This window comes from Bos indicus x Bos taurus, chromosome 22 (assembly GCF_003369695.1).
Source record: "Bos indicus x Bos taurus breed Angus x Brahman F1 hybrid chromosome 22, Bos_hybrid_MaternalHap_v2.0, whole genome shotgun sequence".
In the NCBI taxonomy this organism is placed as follows: domain Eukaryota; kingdom Metazoa; phylum Chordata; class Mammalia; order Artiodactyla; family Bovidae; genus Bos; species Bos indicus x Bos taurus.
This window is the reverse complement of record NC_040097.1, coordinates 1,990,597-2,009,215: the sequence shown is the minus strand read 5'-3', so window position 1 is coordinate 2,009,215 and position 18,619 is coordinate 1,990,597. Positions and strand designations below refer to the sequence as shown.

At 61.3% G+C, this 18,619-nt stretch overlaps 1 protein-coding gene across 1 annotated transcript in view; it reads left to right on the top strand.

The window, feature by feature from the left end:
* Positions 1-18,619, top strand: part of IQSEC1 (IQ motif and Sec7 domain 1) — a 142,734-nt gene that overhangs the window by 25,588 nt on the left and 98,527 nt on the right. The gene's annotated exons all lie outside the window — the stretch shown is intronic.

Genomic DNA, 18,619 nt, shown 5'->3' with positions numbered 1-18,619 from the left:
TCTCGGCCACTCCGGGCCAGGCAGGCGGCAGGGCTACTGCCCTTCCAGGTGCCGACGCGGCCACTGGGAGCCGGGGACCCGGCTGGAAGGAGCTTACGGAGCGGCTGTCAAGAGCCCTGGGCCTCGGGGCCCCCAGGATGATGGGCCGGGGGCCCCCCACGACTCAGCACAGCCAGGGCTGCCCTCGTTCTGCCTGAGGACCCCCGGGGGAGCCCCGAGGAGCAACAGCCCCCAGCGGCCGCGGCAGCCTGAGTCTGGCTGGGCGAGCCCCGTGGAGGAGTGCCTGGGCTTTTGTGTGCTCCGCTCTTTGTATCGGAGGCTGGCGGGCCGGGCCCTGTGAGCGGGCCCCAGGCGGCCGCGGGGAGCCGGGCGGCCAGTCCTGCAGCTCCGTCAGCCTTCCTGTAAGTCCCGGCGATCGGAAGGCGAAAATGCTCAAGTTCAAGGCCTTTTGCCTGGATTACTGGCAGTTTCTGTGCCTGCAGCCTCTGCACGGAGTCTATAAAAGGTAGGTGCCCAGGAGGGCCTCTGCCACGGGGCAGCGCAGCTGGCAGGACTGTGGGCCCCCGTGGACAGCTGCGGGGCCTCCCTGTCCCAGGGCCGGCCCCCACGGGCATTTGCTGAGGACCTCTGAGGACCACGGGCCAACTTGGCTTGACTGTGCTCCCCTCCCCCTCCAGCCCTGAAACTGGTAGGATTTCTGCAGAGGAGGGGTCACCCCTGAGGCTCTGTGGTTGCGAGCTGAGCATCATTGTTCTTGCTGCTGGAATAGGTCTGGAGCCGTCCGATCCCACCCTAGGGCCGTCCCTACGCTGGCCCAGCCAAGCCGCTGTCCACTTCCTCTGACCTTGCCGATCCCCCATGTGACTCTGGAGTGTGACGGCTGCATCCCGAGCAGAGTTCTGAGACTTATTTGGGGAGTGGGGAGGCACACTGCGGGGTGGGGATCCCTGGTCTGGAAGTAGTCAGAAGACCCTGGAGTTCAAGTTCAGACCCCCGCCTCCCACTCGCTGTGTGACTTTGGGCAGACGGCTTTCCCTCTCTGAGCCTCAGTAGGCCCCACCTGTAGGGGTTTGGACCTGGTGACGGGGGTGGCACTTGGGGACAGCTCCCTGAGGCGGCGGGGGTGCAGACGTGAGCCTCTGCGGGTGCGTCGCACCCACACACACACACTGGCTGAGGAAGGCCAGTCCCAGGCCAGAGGGCCCCGCGGGGGACAGAGGGAGAGCGCCAGCCCTTCCGAGGGAATTCGTTTCTCCTGATTTCACACTCAGCTATTGGCATGCGAGCAGTTCTGGGAAAGTGTGGGAGCCTTTCTTCTCTCTCCCAGGGCTTTCTGCGAAGGCGGCGGGTCTGAGGGTCTCACAGCAGCCTCAGAAAGGAGGTCCCTGCTGTTGGGTGGGTGCCAGGGAGGGCGGCCCGCCGTGCGTCTGACCTGTGCATCCTCCACATGTGCAGGTGGGCCCACCCTTTCCGCAAGCCGGGGAGCTTGTTCTTAGGGGCCTGGGGCTCCTGGAACATCCCAGCTGTTAGTGATTAGGTGTCTGCAAGGCTGCACTTCAAGCTGTGGTCAGTCTTCCTCCCCACTACAACAGGGGTCCTGAAGCTCCCCTTTGAGCAGCTGAGACCCGAGGGCAGGCAGCCAGGTAAGTGTGACCACGGGGTTTGGACCCAGGCCTCTCTGTTCCAAGGTGGACTCTGTCTCAAGTGCTCTGCAGCTCCGACGAGGAGGGTGCCAAGGTCCTGGGGCGGGAGGGATGATGGATCCCGGCCCCACCCCGCCGGGGTCAGGCAGACACCGTGGGAGGACTGGATCTGGGTGTGGGGCTGCATGGAGGAGGTGCCGGCTGAGCAGATGGTGACGTGTCTGTGGGAGTTGGCCGGGCCCAGAGGGGCGGACGGGTGTTCTGGGCAGAGGGAAAGGCTCGTGGGAAACCCCAGGGGCTTCCAGGGGGCAGGGGTCTTTGTGGGGGGCAGCGAGAAGCCATGGAGCTGAGAGGGGCGCCAGGGACCCAAGTCCAGGCCCGGGGCTGGGCCTCCCGCTCTGCGCAGTGGGGAGCCCAGGAAGGCGCTGAGGGTGGAGTCGTACGCTTGTGAGAGGCACCTCTGGGAGTCACGTGGTCCCCGTGAGAGGCCCGGCTCGGCCTCCAGGGCCAACCACTGAGAGCCCTCTTGGCCCCGCACACCATGGGAGGGTCTTAGAGCAGGTGCCGTCTTCTCGAGGCGCAAAGACAAACAGGACATCGTCCTCAAGGAGCTCCCAGCCTGCAAGGAGAAAGAGACCCACTCACAAGCCATGATGATTAAGGAAGGGGATAAATAGCGGGAGCACAAAAATACCCACAGCATGATGGAGACATCCAGGAAGGCTTCCCACAGGAGGTGTCATCTGAGCTGGGTCTGAACGTAGGAGCGGGATTTTTCAAGACGGGAGGGCGCAGTAGGTGGAGAGCACAGCGCGAGCAGCCATGTGGAGGTGGGACGCAGCCTGGCGTGGTTAAGAAATGGTCAGGGCCTGGCATCAGCGGGGAGGTCGGGCGATGCGGCTAGAAAGGCAGGCAGGCTGGGCCACGATCTGAGACTCATGGCATGCCTACTGCACGGGAGGCATAGTTCTAAGCCCAGCAACCCCGAGAAGGGGAGGATGCCATTGTCCCATTCTCCAGGTGAAGAAATCGAGACTCGGGGCAGAAGTCGCAGGCCCAGAGTCATACGGCCCGTCTCGGGCCCGAGGGACTTCACAGGCTGCACGCAGCCAGCCAAGGAGATGCTCAGGCCGGGGCCGGTCCTCTCTCCACCGGTTCATGTCCATAAATAATGGTGACCCATCAGTCAGGGACGAGAGTCTTCGTGGCCAGACCGCGTCCTGGCGGGGTGCTCACTGCTCCCCAAGGGTGGGGGAGGGGCTCGCCCACCTGCCATGGCTCCTGGGGGATTGGCAGGGCCAGTGCCAGGGGAGCACTTAAGATGCCTCACTTAGGGGGCTTCGGGAGCCATGGTCGTCCCTGCCCAAACAGAGCCAACCCCAGGAACTTGGCGCACGGAGCCTCTTGGCGTTTTTCCTGGTGCCATATCCCGGTGTTTAAAACAGCGACCCAAAACTGTGGAGTATGAAAAGGCTGTTTTGCAGACAATGCATAATTAACCACTTCTAAACACAGGGTGTGCCAGGCTCCCTTGAAGCTGTTAATTATTCTTCATTAGTGATCTTAAATTCATGTAAAATAATCCTGGAGCCCTGCCAGAGGCTGGGGCTGCGGCAGAGCGGAGATTCTCATTCCAGCGAGAAAGCACAGCAGAGCGTTCTCGGCACCTGTGCCTTCTGCCTGGGCGATGACCATCCTGCAGGGCCCCTAGCTGTGACTCAGAGGCCATCGTGAGAGGCACGGGGCCCTGTCCACAGGCCCCAGGGCCTGGCGGACCTCAGAGGACTCTCGGCAGTGGGACAGTCGGGTGGGCAGAAAAACGAGACGCGTAGAGTGGTGTACCTACCACCTGGCTTTAGAAATTACCTGTTTGGATGTGGTGGGAGGCCCTGTGCACCCCCTCAAATCCCGCCCCGATTCCCCAGAGCTAAGCCTCAGCAGCAGCCCCTCCCTTGCCCGTTTGGTGTGTTTATTTCAGTTAATTTCAGTCGCTCAGTCGTGTCCGACTCTTTGCAACCGCGTGGACTGCAGCACGCCAGGCACACTCACATTTTTATACTTTTGCTAACACAGAGCATCGTTCTACAGGCTCTGCAAGTTTACACGCATGATGTCGTAATCTGCAACTTACTGTTTCTAGCTTTTTAATTGTAGTGAAATACGCATAACGTAAAATTCACCGTCTTCCACGTTTTGCTGTGTCCTGTTCAGTGGCATTAAGCCCATTCACAGTTATTGTAACCCTCACCACGCCATCGCCAGGACTTCTTCCCAAACTGAAATGTGGTCCCCAGGAAACGCTAACTCCCCGCCCCCTCCCCAAACCCTGAGCGCCCCTGACCCTCCTGTCTGTACGGCTTTGACTCCTTTCAGGGCCTCATGGGCTTCCCAGATTATGCTAGTGGTAAAGAACCCGCCTGCCGGTGCGGGAGAGAGAAGAGACAGGGTTTGATCCCTGGGCCGCGAAGAGCCCTTGGAGTAGGAAATGGCAACCCACTCCAGTATTCTTGCCTGGAAGACTTCCATGGACAGAGGAGCCTGGCCGGCTACCATGCAACCATGTGGTTGCAAAGAGTTGGCCACGACTGGGCACTCCTCAGCAGCAGGACCTCATCTGAGTGGAGTCATTCAGGATCTGGCCTTTCGTGGCTGGCTTGTTTCACGTGGCTCAATGTCCTCAAGGTTCATCCCTACCGTAGCTTGTGTCAGAATTTGCTTTCTTTTCAAGGCTGTGTAATATTCCACTATCTGCATACATCACGTTTGGTTTGTCTCTTCATCTGTTGATGGGCTCACGTTGCTTCCACCCTGTGGCTGCTCTGAGTGATGCCGCTGTGAACGTCGTGCAGGTATGTTTGAGACGCATTTTGCTCTTTTCGCTCCGCTCGTCACTGGTGAGAGTCACCGCGCGGCCGTGTACAGCCCTCAGGTTTATGTTCGCTGGTGTGGAGCATGCGGTCCATTGTCCTGCAGTTGATATGGAGTTTGGTGGTTTCTCACTGCTGATGCCCCAGGCAGGGCTGCAGTACGTGTTCCTGCACACTCTCCTTGCACACGTGTGTGAGTGTGTAGGGTCCTTGCACACATGTGTGAGTGTGTAGGGTTTGTCCCCGGGGCGGTGCATGAGTCTCTTCAGCTCTGCCGGGCTTTGCAGAGTTGCTCTCCCAAGGCGGTGTCGCAGGGCGTATCCTCAACAGCGGGCAGTGAAGGCCTGAGCCTCTACATCCTGATCTACCCTTGATGTCGAAAGCCGGCTGATGTTTTTCATAATTAAAGGAGAGAAGGAGACTGTGAGTGGTGTGGGCCTCCACCCCAGCTCCGCGCAGCATCAGGTATCCTGGAGCAGAAGCTGAGACACACGCGGCTGTTCCCTCGGTCTCTGTAGTCCCAGGCCCTCCGAGGTTAGGGACTTTCAAGGGCGGCGACACGTGTGGGTTTCCTCTCCCCACAACCTGACTTCGGAGCCTTCCCTCCGAGCGCACGCTGATGCCACCACTGGCTTTCAGATGTAGGACTAACTCCAGTTAGACCTGCTGCCCGATGGGCAGGTTTACCATCCCCTTGTGCTAGATGTGATGGAGGCCAGGTGTATGGAAAAGCACTGTGAAGACACTGACTCTGGAGAGAGGTCCCCACCCGCGGCCGCAGGCCGTGAACGCCGCAACCTGGCGGCTCCAAGCTCCCAACCCGGGAAGCTGGTTCAGCACCCAAGCCTTTGCGACTGGAGGGCAGTGTGGGCTCTGCCATCTGGCGGGCTGGGGGTCCGATCCGGCCAGGCCTTCGCTCATCATTACTGTCACTTCCTTGGCTGCTTGTTTAGGGGCTGGATGCCACCTGCGTGGTGCCTCCAGGAATCTTCGCGGCAACCTCGCGGAACAGAACCTGTTTTTCGTCATGTTTCAGTCCAGGAAACGGCGGCCCCAAGAGGGCAAGTGACCCTCTTAAGGTGATGGAGAAGGGGTGTGGTTGTTGCAGTCCACGTGACCAGCTCCGCGCAGCGGCAGCCACACCCGTGGTCACCCCGGGCAGCCCATCTTGACCCTGTGTGGCCGCTCCTCCTACCATGGCTGTCACAGACCACCCCCACTCGCCACGGCTTCCTTCCCTCAGGGCCAGTGTGCATTTTCCCATCTGGTCTCCTGCTTGACGTCAGACGGGGCTCCTTGAAGACGAGGGGCTGGATCCTCAGGGTCCTCACCCACTCACCTCGCAGCTGCTGCAGACTGAGAGCTGGGCACTTAGATGGGGCCTCCCCATGTGGCCTGGGCTTCCCCACAGCTCGGTGGCGGGGTTCCCAGACCAAGTGTCGGGAGAAGAGGGGAGTTGTTGTTCAGTCGCTCAGTCGTGTCCGACTATTTGCGGCCCCGTGGACTGCAGCACGCCAGGCCTCCCTGTCCTTCACTAGCTCCCTGAGTTTGCTGAAACTCATGCCCATCGAGTCGATGATGTCATCCAACCATCTCATCCTCTGTTGTCCCCTTCTCCTCCTGCCTTCAATCTTTCCCAGCATCAGGGTCTTTTCCAATGAGTTGGTTCTTCCCATCAGGTGACCAAAGTACTGGAGCTTCAGCTTCAGCATCAGTCCTTCCAGTGAATATTCAGGACTGCTTTCCTTTAGGATGGACTGGTTGAATCTCCTTACAGTCCAGGGGACTCTCACGAGTCTCCTTCAGCAGCACACAGTTTGAAAGCATCAATTCTTGGGCGCACCAGAGCAAGTGCCCCAGGGGAAAGGGAGTGGGGGCAGACAGAGCCAAGTAGAAGGTGCTGACTTTTATGATCAGGCCTCAGAAGTCCCTTGGCTTGCCTGCATTCTGTTCACAATTGTGAGCGTCTCGGAACACCATGATTCCCAATCATCACCTCTGCTCTCTGAGCTGAAATGGACTTAGGAAGAGGACCTAATGGGCATGAGGGCGCCCGGGACACAGTTGGCTCTCAGCAAATAGTGGGTTTTCTTTTTATGTATTTATTTTTTTATTCATGAAGTAAGTTCAGAGAAAGCGTGGACGTGACTCAGGAGAGGGAGCGGTTATTTCATCTGGGAAAACCTGTAAGAGCAGACACGGGCCTTGAGGGCTGAAGAGGGTTTTCCCACCTCCTCAGGGGAGGTGAGGCTCTCAGCAGAACAGGCACGGAGCAGAAGTGAGGATGTCGGAGCATGAGCATTGATCCCGTGGAGGCTTTGCTGGTGAGCCGCAGAGGTCCCTTGAGGCCAGAGTTGCAACGCACCCTGTGCAGAGAGGCAGTCCCCGGGGGACACGGACGGGCAGCAGGAGCGGGTGTGTGTGCCAGGCGGGTGCGAGTGTGCCCACTCCCCACCCCCTGCACCCCCCACACCCCACCTAGGTGCTTCTGCCAGACTGGTGAGAGGCAGGAGCGAGAAACGCCAAAGGCTCACTTTGTCCCCATCACCGGAGGCCTTGAGAAGCCTGTCCCTGGCTGAATAATAGGCACAGATTCAAGAATCCAGCAGCCAGAGCTGAACCCGGCCCAAGGCTCGAGAGAAGAATGAGTGTTGTTGGATGGACGCCAGCGTGTCCTTGCTGGGCACATCCAGAGGGCGTTTAAAGCAGACCCTCGCTGCAGGGCGTCCCTGCTGGTCCAGTGGTTAAGGATCCACCTGCCCATGCAGGGGACACAGGTTCAAACCCTGCTCCAGGAAGATCCCCCTTGCCGCAGAGCAGCCAAGCCCGCGCACCACAGCTGCTGAGGCCGGCAAACCCTGGAGCTGTGCCCCGCAACAAGAGAAGCCACACCAACGAGAAACCACCCACCGCAGCCGGAGAGTAGCCCCCCTCGCCGCAACTCAAGAAAGCCCGCGTGCAGCGGCAAACGGCCAGTGCAACCAAAAACAAAGACACAGCCTCAGAGAAAAGGCAGACGCTGCAGGGTCGTGGGCTCCGGGGCTCCTGGCCTTCGAATGGCCTCTTCTCCCCACTGGTGGCCTTAGTGAGGCCCCGCTGGCGGCCGGAGGCTGGGGGAGACGGGTGTTAGAGTCACACAGATTACTCAGGGGAGTGTTGCTGCTGCGACAAGACCCACTGGGCTGTCCTGACAGACACCGCCTGCCTCCAGCGTGGCTCCTGGACTTAGCACGTGAGATTAATCTGTACTGAGCCGCGGTCTGCACCTCAGCCGGGCCTTGGCGGCCACTGATGGATGGGTCAGCCTGCCCGAGGGGCTCCAGGAGCCCAGGCGACTCAGAGGAGGGGAGAACTGGGCCCACGTGCTTCTGAGCTGAGACCCTTGTCCTGTCAGGGCCTGCTACGGGCAGGGTCAGTGGTGAAGCTCTAACCCCATGTCTCTGAGTGTGCCTGTGTTTTTAGATGGGGCCTCTAAAGAGGCAATTCAGGTGACATAAGGTCACTAGGATGACCCTTCTCCAGTGGGACGGCTGTCCCTGTGGGAGGCGGAGATCAGGACTCACACAGACACACAAAGACGCCCGGGTCTGATAGTTAATTTCACGCGTCAGCTTTCCTGGCCGTGGGGTGCCCAGATATTTGGCTCAGCGTTATTCTGGGTGTGTCTGTGAGGGTGTTTCTGGATCAGATTAACACTGAATTCAGTAGAGCAAAACAGACTGCCCTCCCCGACGTGGTGGGCCCCGTCCAATCCGCCGAAAGCCCGAACAAGACCGAAGACCTGCGTGAGCGTGAACTATGACGCCTGCCTGGTGGCCCTCGAGCTGGGACACCGTGTTTTCCTGCATCGGGGACTCACACGGAAGCTTGGGCTCTTCCTGGATGTCAAGCCTCCCAGCATCGGGACCGAAAGCATTCTATCAGCTTTCCTGGCAGTTCTGAAGTTCCAAGTCTCCACCTCTCCAACTGCAGATCTTCTGGCTGGTCAGCCTCCACAGCAGTGGGGGCCAGTTCTCCCTGTAATAGATAAATGTATTACGTGTTTACGTATGTGTGTGTGGATAATAAATATACACGTTGCATATGCACACACACCCTGATGGCTCTCCTTCTCTCAAGAACCCTGACTAGTGCACCTCCTGGGATGCGCTGAGAAGGGGGCCGTGTGCAGGCCGAGGATGGCGCCCTCGGGAAATGCCAGCCTTGCCAGCACCTTGGCCGCAGAGCCCTGGCCGCTGGGACCGGGAGGCGATGAGATCTGTCGTGTGAGCCCCCGGCCTGGGGCGTCTGTGATTGCAGCCCTAGCCGACTTCTCTAGGGCCTCCCCTTCTTCATCTGTGCAGCGGGTACAAGGACCCAGTCTCAGGTTTACCGTGTCTTGTTGGGCACAGAACGCGTGCCCAGCAGCAGAGCCCGTGTGTGGCGTGTGGTGGGCAGGGCTGGGACCTGGGCGAGGCCAGTGAGCCGTTGGCTCGGGTGTGAAATGTAAATGGACAGCAAAGAAACGCAGCACACAGGTAAACAAAACGTCAGAATTGCACGTCAAGACGGGCTGGCGTTGGTTTCACGACCCTGCGTTGCTATGCAGCCTTTTCCAAGGGGCTGTGCCGTGTGCCCTGCAGGGTGAGTTATGCGGGCTGATGGCAGCATGAGCTGTCTTATAATCATCCTTTCCATGTAAAGTGTTATTCACTTCTCCCCTTGGGTCTAAAACAGGGAGGCTGTTTTGGTGTATGTAAGGTGCTCGTTTCCTGCTGGCTTCATTCAGGATCCAACGCGCACGCCCTGAGCGGGCCAATCCAAGGGCTGCATGGTCCGGCCGCAAAGGGCCAGACAGGTCTCCCCTCGAAGGTCGTCTGGGAAACACGGTGCCCTCTGTGTGTCTGAGAGGAGCTTAAGATCAGGGACCGCTGGCGACTCGGAGTAAGATCTAGGGATTAGGTGTTAGTGTTGAACTGACGCTGGACTGGACTTGGTTATGTCGGGGAGCATCCTTGTTTTGAGGGAAGACGCGACGTAGCAAGGACTCGAGGGGGCAGCTTCCTCTCAGGCAGCTCTGACTGTAAGCGTGTGTGCGTGTGTGTGCACGCGCACAGGTACCGCGAGGAGTACGATAGTAGACAGGACACAGTCTTAACGTGGGGAGTCTGCGTGAAGGGCGTGCAGGACACTCGTCTTGCAACTTCAAGTCTGAAATTAACTCAGAATACAAAGTGGGGGGAAAGAAAAAAGCAGCGTCAGGGGTCGCTGAGGCCCTCGCCGCTCCTGGGCCCCTGCCTCCTCCTGGTGCTTCAGATCGCAGCCTGAGGGACACCTCCCCCGGGAAGTCCTCCGGCTCCTGGCCCAGCGCAGCCCCGCCTCCCGGTGCCCTGCCGCTTGATTTCCTCAGCGCCCTCAGCGGCGCTGGAAATGACCCCCTTCGCTGGCTGAGCATTCGCCCTCTGGACCCCGCCTCCAAGGGTCAGCTCTGCGGGACTTTGTCTTGTTCACCCCTGCACCACGTCCCCAGTGCCTTGCATACAGTCGGTGCTCAATAAACACCTGTAAACAAGGGAAGATTGGACGATCATGGGTTGTAGGTCAGAAATCCTGGAGTCTTGTCACTCCCGGTTCCCCCGCTCAAGACTTTCCGCATGACCTTGGGCGGCGGCCACCCCACCTGGGCCTTGGCTTCCTCATCTCTGCCGGGCGCTGAGGCTGCGGATCGCGTGACGCAGGGCGGCCCTCACTGCCCCCACGGCCATGTCCCGGCCGAGCCCCTCTGTGCTGGCCCCCATGCCTGCTGCCACTCCCCCCGGTGGAGAAAAAGGGGAAGGTGAGGAAGCGTGGCTCCCGCACCCACCGCGGCCCAGTGTCTGCCTGCAGGAGGGCCTTGGACCAGCGTGCGAGCATTCAGCTCTCTCCCAGGCTTCTTGGAACAGGGCCGGGCGGGTGAGCGGACAGCCTTGGCAGGACACAGGATCTCCCTGAAACTGGATCACACTGTCTTGTTTTCATGGCAGCCTTCTACTCACGGCGAGTGATACTAGTTTTCCATGTAGGGGGGTGATCTAAAGTTTCCTTTCAAAATACTCGTGTTCGGGGCGAACGCCAGCTTCTCCACTTGGTGTTGTGTCCTCGTCGCAGACTTTTCACGCTTGCAGACTTAAACCTAGTTGGAAGCAGGTTCAAAGCCCGCCCCCCGTGAGCCACGGGCCTGCGCCAAATGCTGCTGCCTCGCCATCCCGCCAGCTCCCTTCCGCCCGCCGCATGCTGGTTGCCGTGTCCAGCTTTCCCAAGTGATCTCCAGCAGTGTCTTTTTATCGTCACTTGGCTCAGATCGGGAGCCTGTCGAGACCCACGCTCCGCAGGGGCCGCTCGAGTCTCTCTCCCTCCGGAAGCACCCGGCCTCCGTCAGCCCGCGGGTTGCTTGTTAGAGACGGCAGCCTGCTTGCCTCTCGCCCGCCCCCACTCAGAGCCCTGTGGTCACTGCCCCACGTCCCCTTTCACCTGTTCCTCTGTCTCCTGTACTAACTGGGAGTTAGACCTGGAAGCTTTTTCAGACTGTTGTTGTTCTTCAGTCGTGACCCCGTGGACTGCAGCACGCCAGGCCTCCCTGTCCATCACCAACTCCCGGAGTTTACTCAAACTCACATCCATCAAGTCGGTTATGCCATCCAGCCATCGCATCGTCTCTCGTCCCCTTCTCCTCCCGCCTTCAATCTTTCCCAGCATCAAAGTCTTTTCCAATAAGTCAGCTCTTCACATCAGGTGGCTAAAGCATTGTAACTTCAGCAACCGTCCTTCCAATATAGGGTCCAGCTTTTTAAACCAGTTGATCTTAAAAGCAAACATTAGCTAGTATTCAATGAAAATGCTGTAAGGGCCTTGGGAACTGTTTGTGACTAGAGGCGGGTGACGGAGAAGGTTCAGGCCCTGCCCAGACAGGTCTGGGTGTTGGGAAGCAGGTGAGGAGGTGAGGGCCTGGCCCGGGGTGAAGCGGTCCTCACCAGGCCTCTGCACACATGTGCGTGCGTGCACACACACACACACACACACACACACACACACACACAGAGTTAAGGGAAGGGTTCCTGACTTGACCTGCATGCCGGGACCCAGGGAGCTGGGAGCCAGCTAAATAAGGCCTTTTCAGCACCGAATGGGGCTTGAATGTGCAGCTTTTCTCCTTTGCCTAAGAAGGAGCTGGGGAAGGGCACAGCCTGCGAGGAAAAGGGTTCAGGATAGACCTTGGGAAGGACTTCCGCGCCAGCCCAGTGTCGCGCGGTGGTTGTAACGGGTGCTTGTGGGCAGAGCTGGTTCAAATCCGGGCGCTCCCATTTCCCGTCTATGTCGCCCTGTCTGTCTGCAAGCCTGTCTGTGCCTTGGCTTCCCCGCCCTGCAGATGAAGTCACAATAGAATCTGCCTCGTAGGATGAGTTTCCCCGGTGACTCTGCCGGAGAGTCTTCCTGCAATGCAGGAGACCCGAGTTCCATCCCTGGGTCGGGAAGATCCCCTGGAGAAGGAAATAGCAACACACTGCAGTATTCTTGCCCGGGAAATCCCATGGACAGAGGAGCCCAGCGGGCTACAGTCCGTGGGGTTGCAAAAGAGTTGGACATGACTGACTCAGCACGCACCCAGGCATAGGGTGAACCTAAGAGTTAAATGAGTTCATGCCTGGTAGGGGCACTGGCCCCAGTGAGCGTCCAGTAACCTCTCGGCATTGTTATACTGGACGAGAGCGAGGCGGGTCTTCATGGAGACTGGGACATGCCGAGACTAGAAGCTCTGCGGAGCATGGCCGTGTCGTCACAAGTCTGCACACAGCCTCGCCCACCCGCGGGCGTGTTCACGCAGCCTCGCTCGCCCGCCTGCGGGGCTCATCGGCCGGCACCCTGCCCTGGGCTGCCTTCTGCTTCCCTCCCTGAGGCAGGGGGCGGGCGTGCGGGGTGGCCTGTGGAGACCCCAGGGCTAGTATAGCTCAGCCGCCTGGACAGAACACCGGACTCAGAGCCAGGCGCCCAGACCCACCGCCCCTGCGCGTGACCTGAGCCGGCCGCTGCACATCCCGAGACTCGGCTTCTCCATCTCCCAGAACTGGGGCCCGGGCCTCTGGCCTGTCTGTCTTCTGAGTTCCCTGCGTGGCAGAGCTGGGCACACACCCTGAGGGTCCCTGGCATTTTCTGCCCTCCCAGCGCCCCGGGGAATGGGGTCGGGACTCTCAGGAGAGAGCCCCGGGGGGCTGGCTGTCGTCTGAGTGACCGCCGGCATCAGGCCCTGTCCTCGGGGCTCCCCCTGCCCATGGCCAGAGCACCCGCAGCCACGTCCAGGCCTCGGGGTCTGGCACTGCCCTGACCCCAGTTGGTGGCCCCCATCGCCCTGGAATGGGCTCCCCGGACACTCTGGAGCAGCCTGGGACCCCGTTTTTTCCCTCAGGCGGCGGAACTTGGTAAGATGGCACAGTCATCTCCATGCTTCCTGCTCGCCCGGCCTGGGGGCAGCTGACACAAGGCTGGACCGTCAGCAGCCCCAGAGCCCACCGTGGACAGGTCACCTCTCTTCTCTGGGCCTTACTGTCCTTATTTGCAAAACGAAAGGCCGGAGGGAGGGAGAAGTTCGTTCATTCAGTAGGTGTCCCGTCGTTAACGCTCCCTGTTGGCCTGAGTGTCTGCCGGGGGCACGAGACGTTGACGAGCAAACCCACACCCACGCTCAGGTCACTGCTAGTCTGGTGGTGTTGGTGCCGTGAGGAGGCACACGCCTCGCTGGAGCTGGACCACTCACGGCGGCTTCCTGGAGGAGGGGGCAGCTCAGTGAATCTTGACGGGGGAGAAGCAGCAAAGGGTACAAGGGGCCCCGGGGCCGGACAGCCACCGCTACGCTTTATTTGCTGTGCCCAGAAAGAGCCTGGGCTTCCCCGGTGGCTCAGCTGGTAAAGAATCTGCCTGCAATGCGGGAGACCTGGGTTCAATCCCCGGTTGGGAAGATCCCCTGGAGAAGGGAGAGGCTACCCACTCCAGTATTCTGGCCTGGAGAATCCCATGGACTGTATGGTCCATGGGGTTGCAGAGAGTCGGACACAACTGAGCGACTTTCACTTCACTTCACTGAAATAGCCCACATGACCTTTTAGATTTGAACTTATTGGCAACATCTAAAATCCAAGAGTCTTTATGAAAAAAATCTGGATTTCTGACTAGTGAAAATCCAGAGCCCTCGTTCCTACAGAGCAACAGTTTTCCCTTTGGACGGAGTGTGGTCCTCCCCACCCTGTCCCACCAATCACCCCTGCCTGCTCCCCCGCGCTGTCCCACGTCCACTGTCTGTGGACGGGACGTCAATCTGCCCGTGGTTCAGCCCCCGTCAGGCCTGTGCCCCCCACCCCCCGACATCTGACCAGCAGCCGTCCCTGCTGCTCTGGGGGATGAACGGCTGTAGAATCTATCACACGTTCCTGCAACCGGAGCCGCCCCCTGGGCCCCGCAGTGTCTCCTGGCTCTGCACTCATCCCCTCCAGCCTGCTGTGTGCGCGGTAAGCAGGGCAAGGCCCTGCACACACAGGCGGGGCTTGCATGCTGGCCTACGTGCCCTTCCCCACCCAAAACCATGGTCTTGGTGAAGTTCTTCTCTGGCTGCCCCCAAGCGACCCCCCAGGGCCCAGGAGGAGAAGGCGGAACTCAGGTTCCCAGTTGACCCGGGCCACGGAGCAGCCTTGGACCTCCACTTTCCCATCTGGGAAATAGGCGTATCCAGGGCTCCCTCCCTGCAGGGCACCGCTGCTGGGGGTGTGCATGACGGTCAGGAGACTGGAGGTGGCTTGATCTTCAGCCCGCTGCACGCGGGGCGCTGCTCCAGGCCTCGCTGGGAGAGGCTGCAGAGACAGAAGGCGGGGCTGTGCTCACCTCGCTCTCAGCCTGTGCGCGCCCAGCCGTGGGTCAGGCTGGCGGCACGGGGCTTGGGTGTCGTCTGGCCCAGGTGTTGGAACCCTCATGTGTCTGTAGGAAACGGACGAGGTGAGGACACGACTTGGGTGGTTGACGTGGGGCCGACTCAGTGATATGCGAAGCGCAGAGCCGCGTGGACGTCCTCCCTGCCCCTGCGGGCTCTCTGAGCAGAGACCGCAGACTCGGGACCACAGACACCAGACCGCAGGGTGAGAGAGGCCGCAGCTGGCTCACGGGACGGTGGATGGAAGTGGGAGAGGTGGGCCAGGGCCGGTCATTCCTCTTCGGCCAGCCCCCGCCACTGCCAGAAGGCATCTGAATTTTTTCTTCCTTGGTGCTGGTCGGCACTCCCACCAGAGAGCCTGCCACGCTGCGAGGCTCCCCAAGTCCCCACGTGGCATCTGGTGATGAAAGCGTGTCATGTGGATGGAGCAAACACACAAATAACTGGCTTCCTGGAGGCGGTGGCCTGTGAGTTGCGCCTGGAAGGGCAGCGTGTCAAGTCCTGGCAGAAACAGGGGGTTCGCTGGGGTTGCTGCAGCGTGCTGGGCCGTGAGCAGTTGGGGGCCGGGTTCAGGGAGGTTGCAGGGGGCAGCCTGGCCCCTGTGCTGGCAGTGGTTGGGGGGTGGGGGGCGCTTACTTGGGCCTGAGGTGGTGGGGGGAGCCGTTACATGAATCCAGAAAGAGAGAGCTGTGGGCAGAGGTGCCCACCAGGCCCCATGCCTGCAGAGACGGGGCAGTGAACCCCTGCCGGGGTCTCCCCCTGTCCTCACCCACGGGAAACAGGGCCCTGGGGAATCAGCCCCTGGCCCTGATCAGAGTGGAGGCTCTGCCTGCAGCCCAAGGGTGCAGAGTTCCCAGCCCAGGCTGGGTGGGCCTGGGGGTGTGGCTGGAGTGGGGGCCGCTCGCAGGCACCAGGAAGCTCCGTGGAGGTGGCGGGGGGAGAAGGCCTTGCCCGCCTGGCCGAGGTCAGCCGCGGGGCGGGAGCCGGGTGTTGGGAAAGATGCTGGGGGGGCTGGGGAAGGCTGGCCAAGCGAGTGCTGGAGAGACTGTGCAGGGGCCCGGCCGGGGCGGGGGGCTGATCACCCCAGCTCACCGCCAGGGAGCAGGTGGGGCACCCGTTTGCTGAATGAGACAGGGGTGGGAGTTGGGGTGTTCGGAGCCTGAGGAGCACAGGCGCTCCTCACCAGGCCCGTAGAGGGGTCAAAGCCCACTGGGCCTGAGGCTGGCCTGGGGTTCCTAGACCCTCCCTCGGGCCCCAGAGGTAGGGCCCCTCACCCATCCTGTTCCTGACCTGCTCTTCGCACACTGCCCTCCCCACCCAGCTGCTGCCTCCCACAAGCGGGCACACACCCCCGCAGGCCCAGTTCCCTGTGGCGTCGGCATCTCCCAGGAACAGATGCATCCTTCCCTCCACCAGGGCGGCAGTGACCTCACCCCCAGGGGGCGGGCTGAGTCACAGACTGAGGGCGGTCGGCCGGCCAGCTCTCCGCAGAGCCTGGCTTTGGCCAGGCCACTGGTGAGAGAGACCACGGAGGGCGTGAAGGCTTCCATGCCCTTCCCTCACCTCCCACAGCCCCGGGTCCACGGGGTGGGAGGGGGACAGCAGTCACTGGGCACCCACACTGCCCAGCGTGCCAGGGGCTCTCGATAAGACACGCGCGCCCCGTCCTAGAGGAGATGGCCCTGAGAGCCTGAGTCCCGCGCCCAGGTCACACAGCTCATCCCCCATCAGAGCGCAGAGGGGAGGGAGGCCTGATCCGTTTTGCAGAGGAGCAAACAGACTCAGAGACGATGAGTGTGGGGACAGGGGAGTCAGGGATGGACCAGGCCTCTGGCCCCTGTACTCGAGCACAAGCCACCGAAAACATTCAGGAGACCTCAGGGCACTTGGAGCCTCAGTTTCCTCATCCATAAAATGGGGGCAGTGACACCCGCCCCTTGGGGATGGGGGCGGCGTGAGAGAGGACAGGATGGGGCAGTGTGGGGATGGTGGGGCGGCCCCCGCACCCCCAGGCGCCCCCCCGGGCACTCTGCTGTGTGACAGCCTCTACCCCCGCCAGCCCAAGGCCAGGGTCAGGTGAGTGCAAGGCTGGATCCCCGTGGTGGCCATGGACTGGGGCTGCGGGGCTTCAAAAGGCAGGTCATCAAGAGGCTCATGGGAGACAGCTCCTGGCTTGGCCCACCGGGTGCGGTCACCCCAGGGGCTCCCCACACCCTCAGACAGCCACTCCAGCCCATCCTTGCCAAGGAGCAGACCTCCAAGCACGTGATGCCCTGGGCGCTGAGAAAGCCTGGCCTCAGTTTCCTCTCGGTAAGGCCAAGGGAGGGAAGCCCCGCCTCGGGACAGCGTGTCCTCCAGGACGAGAGGAGCTGGGGAAGGCCCCCCACGGGTCCTTGGCACAGGGCGCATGTGTGAGGGGCGCGAGACAGATGCTCCTCCAGCTGGTGGTCTGGAGGTCTGCACCAGAGCTGGGGCAGCAGGACCTGGGGGACATGGGAACCCAGGAGACATAAGAACCCAGAGCCTGGGACCGTGGGACCAGGAGCCGCAGGGACCCAGACCTGCTGGGCCACCCAAGTGGTGTGGGGCAGGACTAGACGAGGCTCCAAGTTGCCAAGGATGCGACACATCGAGCATGGAGACCCGGGGACCTAGTGAGAAGCGAGGGGCTGACCGGGAGGGTGGGCGGAGGGTTCAGGATGAGGGGAGCTCGTTGCTGCCGCCTCTCACAGCTCTTGACCCTGCGGGGACACAGGACGCCCAGGCCGGGGGTGGGGTGGTAACTGAGGCGGTAGTGACTGAGGGGATCAGTGATGGATGGATGGATGGTTGGCACAGAGGTGGGGGGAGGTGTGTGGCCGTGTGGATGGATGGATGGGTCTGTGGATGGTTCATGGGTGGATCTGTGAGCACAAGGGTGGGTCGAGATGTGTAAACAGGCTCTGCCGTGCCCACAGCAGGTGTTGAGAAAACTCCCACCCGTAGGATGGACCAGATAAGCCCCTGAATGGAGAGCTTGCTTGCTGTGGGGAGCAGCAGGGGGGCTCGCCCCAAGGGAGAGTTTCCTTAGGGCGCTGGAATGCCCAACTTTGAGAGGTAGTGAGGTTCCTGTCGCTGGGGGCATCCAAGGGCATTCAAGCAGAGAATGGGCCGCCACTTCCTCAGAGTGCCGTGGAAGACTCCTGGGGCAGGTCGGGGCCTGCTGTGGTGGTGTCTGATAACAAGGAGAGAGAATTTGGATTCTGAGGCCCGCAGGAGGCCGTGGCCTCTGTTGAAGCCCAGCTTCCTTTCGGAGAGAAAGTTCTTTGCCTGTGTAGGGGCCAGACGAGCATGCAGCTGCTGTCCCCACTGTGGGAATCGGGCTGGAATCCGCAGCAAAATTCCCCATCCTGCACAGGCCAGGGCCAGGGCAGGCGGGGTCCAGGCCCAGAACAAGGCTTTGACCCGGAGACCCTGGCAGGTCTGGCCCCAGCCTTCCTGACCTTCTGTGGGCAGGTGAGGCCCTCCCTGAGCCTCGGGCCCCTTGAGGAGGAGATGGGAGCCCCGGCGGCCGCTGGGCAGCAGCTGTGTGTGGGATCTGGTCCCACCTGCTCTTGGGGGCTCCCTGGGGGCCGTGGGTGGGAAGAAGCCGTGAGTCACGGCTTCGCCTGGGAAGCCCCCACTGACCGCTGTGGGCTGGACCTGGGAGCAGCTGGCAGGGGGCGAGGGCGGGGCACTCGATCCAGCAGGGTCCCTTCCAGAAACAGCTGGGACCCGACCAGACCCCACAGCGGCTGAGGGGAGCCCGCCCTGCGTCCCTTCTCCGGCCCACGGGGGCCAGGAGAGCTGGTGATAAAATCGCCTCCGTCAGGCAGAAGGGAGAATGAGTGAGTGAGTCCTGGACCCGTGCTCAGGGCTCCGTGAGGCTGGGGTGGGCTGGCTGGGGGACTGAGGCCAAGGAGGGGCCAGGCACCCCCGGGTCATCTCACGGCGAGGGGTGGGCTGGCCGGGGCTGGCAACCCCGTCTCCCGGCCAGACGGAGACCCCCGGGGTGGGCGGCTGCGCGCCCGGGCCAGCCGCGTCTTTGTTCCCCATCCACCCAGGCTTCCTCTGGGAGCCGGGGCAGACAGCCCCCTCATCCTGGCCGCGGTGGGCAGGGCCGCGGCGGGCGGGTGTTGGGTTGAGGCCTCTGGGGAGCT